Raw genomic sequence first — 10,426 nt, 5'->3', positions numbered from 1 at the left:
TTATATAATCCAGTATGTCTAACAGCAAAAGTTAACATTACATTTAGTAAAAGAGCCTTGAAGTCAAGAAGATTAAATAAAACCGTCAATACACACCGACTTATTTTATTAGTTTTATTATTTTGAAAATCAAAATACACATCGTATTGTTTTATTAGTTTTAGTATTTTAAAAATCAAAATATAAAAAACCATAGACACATACATACGCCTAGTTGTGCGGACTTCTTTTTTTTTCAACCAAACAATTACAACTAAACAGCCACTTTTGTATTTGCCGTTTAAAAAACTATAGAGCAAAGGGAGTTGCCCTATGGTTTAGGTTAATTTTCACGTTTGGTCTCTGACTAATTTTTTAATACGGATCATCCATATTGTTTATTTTTATTGCGCGTTTAGTCCTAATAGACCTAAAACGACAATATTTCCCTTAATATATATATATATTTTTGTATTTATTAATTTTATTAAAAAAATAGAAATATACGGGATTTTCTTTTCTCCCTCCGTGTATCCAAAGACATGAAAACAAGTCTCTTTTATTGCCATTTTCGGGTTGGCGCACCCATCCTCCACCACCGCCCACCCCTTCTTCTCCTTTTTTATCGAAAACCTACATCACATCTACTCCGTTATTTCCCTACCCATATAGAAGACCAAACACCTGCATCTCATTCCCATAGAACTACAATATCATTCTTGTTCCTTTATACACAGGGTCATAAGTCATTGGTATACCACCAAACCATACACATGCGCCGCTTAATGTATTCAGACACTGAGCCCTATACATACGTTGATTTATAGATCCAAACCACCACTAGTTTCTAGTTTATAGATATGACCTCCAATTCCTCCCCCACACACTACTTCATCAATGAAGATGACAGGATAAGCAACTTTCATTAACCTAACAACCTAACAGCACCGATTTTTTAATTCTTATTCTTTCTTTATCTTAATTCACTACCTCTCGTTGATTTGAAAAAGCTCATTATTTGAGGTAATACTTGTCAATTTCATGTTTATAGGTTAGCGATGGTAGAAAAGAAAGGGCGTTGGTCGGAATTTTGATCAGAGGATGTGGGGTTACTGCTTCAGAATGTTTGAAATCGAAATAAAACCCATAAATAAGAATTTTAAGTGTATGAAACTGCATGTAAGAAGAAGATCAATGAAGCATATGATATTTGAAATCCCATATGAGAAGTATACTGATAATGGTATTCAAGTTTTAGTTCCCAAACCGCCAGCCCTTGCTTCATCTCTCACCGCCACTCAGGTGCCAAAAAGTCCACCATTAGCTTCTGTTTGGCGAGAATCAAATGCATTGCTGTAAGAAAACGATAGGAGTAGTGGAAGTGATAGATATTGGAAGAAGCCCAACCAAAAGAAACATTTAGGAACTTGATTATGATAAATGGTCGAGTTCCTAAGCTTCTAACCACATGGATTCTGATGAGCTTGATGAATCTAGCTAGACCTATAATAGATTTTTTAGGGACATGGTGAAGCTCCTAAGAGGGTAAGACAGCCATAGCTTCCCAGTGACTCTCTTTTTACAAAAAAAGGTGAGGGTGTCACGGGTAGGGGAAAGGGGCAATCTGAGTGACGTTGTCAATAAGAAATTTTGTTTGCATCAATAAAATTAAACAGAAATGGATTTAGTGGTTGTGGAGGTGGTGTAATTTGTAAAGGGTGAATGGTGAGGGTGGACTCATTCAACTACTCCTTGAGCTCATGGGAGAAAAAAACAGGAGGGGGAGGCTATTTTGTCGGAGAATACATAAGGGACCAAGTGGTGTGGTAATATCGTTGTACATGTGCTTTGGATGGTTGTACGTGCTGAGTAATTGTATAATAACAAAACTATAAATTGTATAATAACAAAAATATAAATCATATAATAACAAAAATATAAAAGAATAAGAAACACTTTCAAAAATCTCAAATATAAAATATAAGGGTAAAATAGTCATTTTATATCAGCTAGGAAGCAACGAAGTAACAAAACCATGACATATGGACTGTCTGTGTTATAAAAAATTAAGGCACCAACTGTGCAAATTACCCATAACCACGGGGATCATTCGTGTAATTTATTCTTAGTTTCATTATTTAAAAATCTAAATATAAAAAACTATAGACACATACATGCGCCTAATCGTATCGACTTCTTATATTTCAACCACACAATTATAATCAAACAATCGCTTTTGAATTTGCCATTTAAACACCTATGTCCACACGGAGTGGCCCTCATCATCCCTCCCCAAAAAAATGCCAACACCACCCGAAGCAGCTAACAAGGTGGCCTCATCGACCGAGAGAAGAGAGGACGGAGACAATGCCAAAACCGCCTCATGGAACTCAGAAGGGAGCCTCATCGACCACCCACCGATAGAAGAGAGGACAGGAAAAGTGGTATCATTTTCCAATTCATAATATTTCTACCAAATTTTAAATGAAATGGACCATTTTTTTTAAAAATATAGGCGTTTTGTTTTTTTTTTAAATTTTGTTTTTTACTTTTTATCGACCACTATTAATGCACACATAAACCACCAAATTTAAACACCGACAAATTTCCATACATCTCTCAAACCTCCATCATTTTTTAAAAAAGTATCTGATATAATGGATGGCGGTTGAAATATCGTCGTGGACAAAAAAAATAGTTTAGGAGTAGAATTTAATGAGTGTATATTAGTATATTACCCGTTAAAAAAATGGCCGATTACATCTTCTTATCTTTCATCGAAGGACAATTTCTACAAAAATCAACATTTTTTTAGGATATATATATATATATATATATATATATATATATATATATATATATATATATATATATATATATATATTACTTTTCTTCATACTTTTTATATTATCTACATTATATTATTGTATAATTGGCAATTTATAGTTTATAAATCCAAAATATATTTTGATTCTTATAAAAAAATAGTTAATTGGCATATTAACATATTATATTTATTTGGTTTTATTTAAAAATTAATATGGTGTGTATCTAAAACTTATATATTTGCTTAAAATTATATTTTATTTTCCAAACCAATGTAGACACCTTCCATAATATATTAGGATTATTCTTGGATATAATATCCATGTACCCGATTTAGTCAAATTTATAGACATATTCATAGGTGCATATAAAATATGCAATTCTTCAAAAAAAAATTATTGAAGTATTTTGCATACACACTAAAACTTGATTACTACTTTCGTTTTATATAATCCAGTATGTCTAACAGTAAAGATCAACATTCCATTTAGTAAAAGAGCCTTGAAGTCAAGAAGATTAAATAAAACCGTCAATACGCACCGACTTGTTTTATTAGTTTTATTATTTGGAAAATCAAAATACACACCGTCTTGTTTTATTAGTTTTATTATTTTAAAAATCAAAATATAAAAAACTATAGACAGATACATGCGCCTAATTGTACGGACTTCTTATTTTTCAACCAAGCAATTATAACTAAACAACCACTTTTGTATTTGCCGTTTAAAAAACTATAGAGCAAAGGGAGTGACCCTATGGTTTAGGTTAATTTTCACGTTTGGTCTCTGACTTATTTTTTTAACATGCATCATCCATATTGTTTGTTTGTGTTGCACGCTTAGTCCCTAGTAGACATAAAACGACAATATTGCCCTTAATATTATTTTTTTTATTTTTTCTTTTTGTATTTATTAATTTTATTAAAAAAATAGAAAGATAGGGGATTTTCTTTTCTCCCTCCGTGTATCCAAAGACATGAAAACAAGTCTCTTCTATTGCCATTTTCGGGTTGGTGCACCCATCCACCACCACCACCCACACTCTCTTCTCTTTTTTTATTGGAAACCTAAATTACATCTACTCCGTTATTTCCCTACAGATACAGAAGACCAAAAACCTGCATCTCTCATTCCCATAGAACTACAATTTCATTCTTGTTCCTTCATACACACGGTCATAAGTCATTGACCCATTACAACTTATCTTTCATCGAAGGGGCGAATTCTACAAAAATCAACATCTTTTAAGGATATATATATATATATATATATATATATATATATATATATATATATATATATATAAACTTCTCTTCATACTTTTTATATTATCTATATTATATTATTGTATAATTGACAATTTATAGTTTATAAATCCAAAATATATTTTGATTCTTATAAAAAAAATAGTTAATCGGCATATTAACATATTATATTTATTTGGTTTCATTTAAAAATTAATATGGTGTCTATATAAAACTTATATATCTGCTGAAAATTATATTTTATTTTCCAAACCAAGGTAGACACCTTCCATAATATATTATAATTATTCTTGGATATAATATCCATGTACTCGATTTAGTCAAATTTATAGTCATATTCATATGTGCATATAAAATATGCAATTCTTCAAAAAAAGAAAAAAAAAACTTATTCAAGTATTTTGCGTACACAATAAAACTTGAATATGACTTCCATTATATATAATCCAGTATGTCTAACAGCAAACTTTAAGATTCCATTTAGTAAAAGAGCTTTGAAGTCAAGAAGATAAAATTAAACCCTCAATACGCACCGTCTTGTTTTATTAGTTTTATTATTTTAAAAATCAAAATACACACCGTCTTGTTTTATTAGTTTTAAAATCAAAATATAAAAGACTATAGACATATACATGCGCCTAATTGTACGGACTTCTTCTTTTTCAACGAAACAATTATAACTAAACAACCACTTTGGTATTTGCCGTTTAAAAAACTATAGAGTAAAGGGAGTGACCCTATGGTTTAATTTAATTTTCATGTTTAGTCTCTGACTTATTTTTTTAAAACGGATGATCCATGTTGTTTGTTTTTGTTGCGCGCTTAGTCCATAGTAGACCTAAAACGACAATATTGCCCTTAATATATTTTTTTTGTTTTTTTTTGTATTAATTAATTTTATTAAAAAAATAGAAAGATACGGGATTTTCTTTTCTCCCTCCGTGTATGCAAAGACATGAAAACAAGTCTCGTTTATTACCATTTTTGGGTTGGCGCTCCCATCCTCCACCACCACCCATCCTCTCTTCTCATTTTTTATCGGAGACCTACATGACATCTACTCTGTTATTTCCCTACAGATACAGAAGACCAAAAACCTGCATCTCTCATTCCCATAGAACTACAATGACATTCTTGTTCCTTCATACACCGGGTCATAAGTCATTGGCCCATTACATCTTATCTTTCATCGAAGTGACGAATTCTACAAAAATCAACATCTTTTTAGGATATTTTTTTTTTGTTTTTTTAACTTCTCTTCATACTTTTTATATTATCTATATTATATTCTTGCATAATTGACAATTTATAGTTTATAAATCCAAAATATATTTTGATTCTTATAAAAAAATAGTTAATCTGCATATTAACATATTATATTTATTTGGTTTCATTTAAAAATTAATACGGTGTCTATCTAAAACTTATATATCTACTTAAAATTATATTTTATTTTCCAAACCAAGGTAGACACCTTCCATAATATATTAGGATTATTCTTGGATATAATATCCATGTACCCGATTTAGTCAAATTTATAGACATATTCATATGTGCATATAAAATATGCAATTCTTCAAAAAAAAAAAAAGCTTATTGAAGTATTTTGCATACATAATAAAACTTGAATACTACTTCCATTATATATAATCCAGTATGTCTAACAACAAACTTTAACATTCCATTTAGTAAAAGAGCCTTGAAGTCAAGAAGGTTAAATAAAACCCTCAATACGCACCGTCTTGTTTTATTAGTTTTATTATTTTATAAATCAAAATACACACTGTCTTGTTTTATTAGTTTTATTATTTTTAAAATCAATATATAAAAAACTATAGACAAATACATGCGCCTAATTGTACGGACTTCTTATTTTTCAACCAAACAATTATAACTAACCAACCACTTTTATATTTGCCGTTTAAAAAACCATAGAGCAAAGGGAGTGACCCTATGGTTTAGTTTAATTTTCACGTTTGGTCTCTGACTTATTTTTTTAAAACGGATCATCCATATTGTTTGTTTTTGTTGCGCGCTTAGTCCCTAGTAGACCTAAAACGACAATATTGCCCTTAATATTTTATTTTTGTTTTTTTTGTATTTATTAATTTTATTAAAAAAATAGAAAGATAGGGGATTTTCTTTTCTCCCTCCGTGTATCCAAAGACATGAAAACAAGTCTCTTTTATTGCCATTTTCGGGTTGGTGCACCCATCCTCCACCACCACACACCCTCTCTTCTCCTTTTTTATCGGAAACCTACATCACATCTACTCCATTATTTCCGTACACATACAGAAGACCAAAAACCTGCATCTCTCATTCCTATAGAACTACAATTTCATTCTTGTTCCTTCATACACAGGGTCATAAGTCATTGGTCCATTACAACTTATCTTTCATCGAAGGGACGAATTCTACAAATATCAACATCTTTTTAGGATATATTTTTTTTTGTTTTTTTTACTTCTCTTCATACTTTTTATATTATCTATATTATATTATTGTATAATTGACAATTTGTAGTTTATAAATCCAAAATATATTTTGATTCTTATAAAAAAATAGTTAATTGGCATATTAACATATTATATTTATTTGGTTTCATTTAAAAATTAATTTGGTGTCTATCTAAAACTTATATATCTGCTTAAAATTATATTTTATTTTCCAAACCAAAGTAGACACCTTCCATAATATATTAGTATTATTCTTGGATATAATATCTGTGTACTCGATTTAGTCAAATTTATAGACATATTCATATGTGCATATAAAACATACAATTCTTCAAAAAAAAAAAAGCTTATTGAAGTATTTTGCGTACACAATAATACTTGAATACTACTTCCATTTTATATAATCCAGTATGTCTAACATCAAAGTTTAACATTCCATTTAGTAAAAGAGCCTTGAAGTCAAGAAGGTTAAATAAAACCCTCAATATGCACCGTCTTGTTTTATTAGTTTTATTATTTTAAAAATCAAAATACAAACTGTCTTGTTTTATTAGTTTTATTATTTTAAAAATCAAAATATAAAAAACAATAGACACATACATGCACCTAATTATACGGATTTCTTATTTTTCAACCAAACAATTATAAGTAAACAACTAGTTTTGTATTTGCGATTTAAAAAACTATAGAGCAAAGGGAGTGACCCTATGGTTTAGTTTAATTTTCACGTTTGGTCTCTGACTAATTTTTTAACACAGATCATCCATATTGTTTGTTTTTTGTTACGCGTTTAGTCCCTAATAGACCTAAAACGACAATATTGCCCTTAATATATTTTATTTGTTTTTTTTGTATTTATTAATTTTAATAAAAAAATAGAAATATACAAGATTTTCTTTTCTCCCTCCCTGTATCCAATGACGTGAAAACAAGTCTCTTTTATTGCCATTTTCGGGTTGGCGCACCCATCATCCACCACCACCCTCCCTTCTTCTCCTTTTTTATCGGAAACCTACATCACATCTACTCCGTTATTTCCTTACCCATACAGAAGACCAAACACCTGCATCTCTCATTCCCATAGAACTACAATGACATTCTTGTTCCTTCATACACAGGGTCATAAGTCAATAAGTCATTGGTATACCACCAAACCATACACATGCGCCGATTAATGTATTAGACACTTAGCCCTATACATACGTTGATTTATAGAACCAAACCACCACTAGTTTCTACTTTATAGATATGACGACCAATTCATCCCCCACACACTACATCAACGAAGATGACAGGATAAGCAACTGTCATTAACCTAACAACACCGATTTTTTAATTCTTATTCTTTCTTTACCTTAATTCACCACCTCTCTTCTAGGGTCCTTGCCTCCCCGACCCTCGTTGACTTGAAAAAGCTCATTATTTGAGGTAATACTTGTCGATTTCATGTTTATAGGTTAGCGATGGTAGAAAAGAAAGGGTGTTGGTCGGAATTTGGAGCAGAGGATGTGGGGTTACTGCTTCAGAATGTTTGAAATCGAAATAAAACCCATAAATAAGAATTTTAAATGTATGAAACTACATGTAAGAAGAAGATCAATGAAGCATATGAGATTTGAAATCCCATATGAGAAGTATACTGATAATGGTATTCAAGTTCTACTTCCCAAACCGTTAGCCCTTACTTCATCTCTCACCACCCACTCAGGTGCCAAAAAGTCCACCATTAGCTTCAGTTTGGCCAGAATCAAATGCATTACTGTAAGAAAACGATAGGAGTAGTGGAAGTGATAGATATTGGAAGAATCCCAACCAAAAGAAACATTTAGGAACTTGATTATGATCAATGATCGAGTTCCTAAGCTTCTAACCACATGGATTCTGATGAGCTTGATGAATCTAGCTAGACCTATAATAGATTTTTTAGCGAGATGGTGAAGCTCCTAAGAGGGAAAGACAGCCATAGCTTCCCTGTGTCTCTCTCTTTTTACAAAAAAGGTGAGGGTGTCCTGGGTAGGGGAAAGGATCAATCTGAGTGACGTTGTCAAAAGGAAATTTTATTTGCACCAATAAAATTAAAAATGGTAAGGAGAAATGGATTTAGTGGTTGTGGAGGTGGTGTAATCTGTAAAGGGTGAATGGTGAGGGTGGACCTATTCAACTGCTCCTTGAGCTCACGGGAGAAAAAAAATGAGGGGGAGGCTATTTGGTCGGAGAATACATAAGGGACCAAGTGGTGTGGCAATATGGTTGTACATGTGCTTTGGATGGTAGTACGTGATGAGTAATTGTATAATAAAAAAAATATAAATTGTATAATAACAAAAATATAAATCGTATAATACCAAAAATATAAAAGAATAATAAAGATTTTCAAAAATCTCAAAAATAAAATATAAGGGTAAAATAGTCATTTTATATCATCTAGGAAGCAACGAAGTAACAAAACCATGACATAGGGACTGTCTCTGTTATAAAAAAGTAAGGCACCAACTGTGAAAATTACCCATAACCACGCGGATCATTCATGTAATTTATTCTTTGTTTTATTATTTTAAAAATCTAAATATAAAAAACTATAGACACATACATGCGCCTATTTGAATGCGCCCAATTGTATCGACTTCTTATATTTCAACCACACAATTATAATCAAACAATTGCTTTTGAATTTGCTACTGTCCACACGGAGTGGCCCTCATCATCCCTCCCCAAAAAAATGCCAACACCACCCGAAGGAGCTCACAAGGGGGCCTCATCGACCGTGAGAAGAGAGGACGGAGACAATGCCAAAACCGCCTCAAGGAGCTCAGATAAAGAGCCTCATTGATCACCCACCGATAGAAGAGAGAACAGAAAAAGTGGTATCATTTTCCATATCTTAATATTTCTTCCAAATTTTAAATGAAATGGACCATTCTTTATAAAAATATAGGCGTTTTTTTTTAAATTTTGTTTTTTACTTTTTATCGACCACTATTATTGCACACACAAACCACCACATTTAAACCCCGACAAATTTCCATACATCTCTCAAACCTCCATCATTTTGTAAAAAAATATCTTATATAATGGATGGCGGTTCAGATATCGTCGTGGACAAAAAAAATTTAGGACTAGGATTTAATGAGTGTATATTACTCGTTAAAAAAAGACTATGACCCATTACATCTTATGTTTCATCGAAGGGATGAATTCTACAAAAATCAACATCTTTAGGATATATATATATATATATATATATATATATATATATATATATATATATATATATATATATATATATATATATATATATAGGCCTAGGTTATTCTATTCAAAGTAATTATTGTGTTATTGTATGCATAAATGTGGGCTAATCAGTTTTAGTTATTTTAAGAAAGTGATTATTACACATTATTTAATTAATTATAATTGAAAAATACCATCTAATTTAACTAGAAGAGTATTTTAGTCAATTAATATAGATTTAATAAAGGAAATTTGCATATTTTAAGGAAAATTGCATATTTTAAGGGAAAATAGATTCTATTAATTTTAAAAATCTGATTGTATGGATGATTATTCTCCTAATTCGGAAATTCTGACGGAATATGTTTATCAATATATTGAAAAATAAAAACTATGATTGAACCATACAAGAATACACATTCTGACATAATATATATTTTGATTTAATGAACTTCTTGAAGAATAAATTTTTTTTGGATAAAAGTTCAAAATAATTTCATTACATTCTTAGAAAAGAAAAAAATTTATATATTATTCTATGAGAATATTACACTTATTAATAACAAATAAATACAATATATAAAACATTCTACCAGAATATACAATTACATATACTTTTTTCATTATATTGTATTTTATTCTACTGGAATAATCCATTCTTTTTGGA

Source organism: Lactuca virosa, chromosome 1 (genome assembly GCF_052849685.1).
Source record: "Lactuca virosa cultivar CGN04683 chromosome 1, Lactuca_virosa_CGN04683_v6, whole genome shotgun sequence".
Taxonomy (NCBI): domain Eukaryota; kingdom Viridiplantae; phylum Streptophyta; class Magnoliopsida; order Asterales; family Asteraceae; genus Lactuca; species Lactuca virosa.
This window is presented reverse-complemented; position numbering follows the sequence as displayed.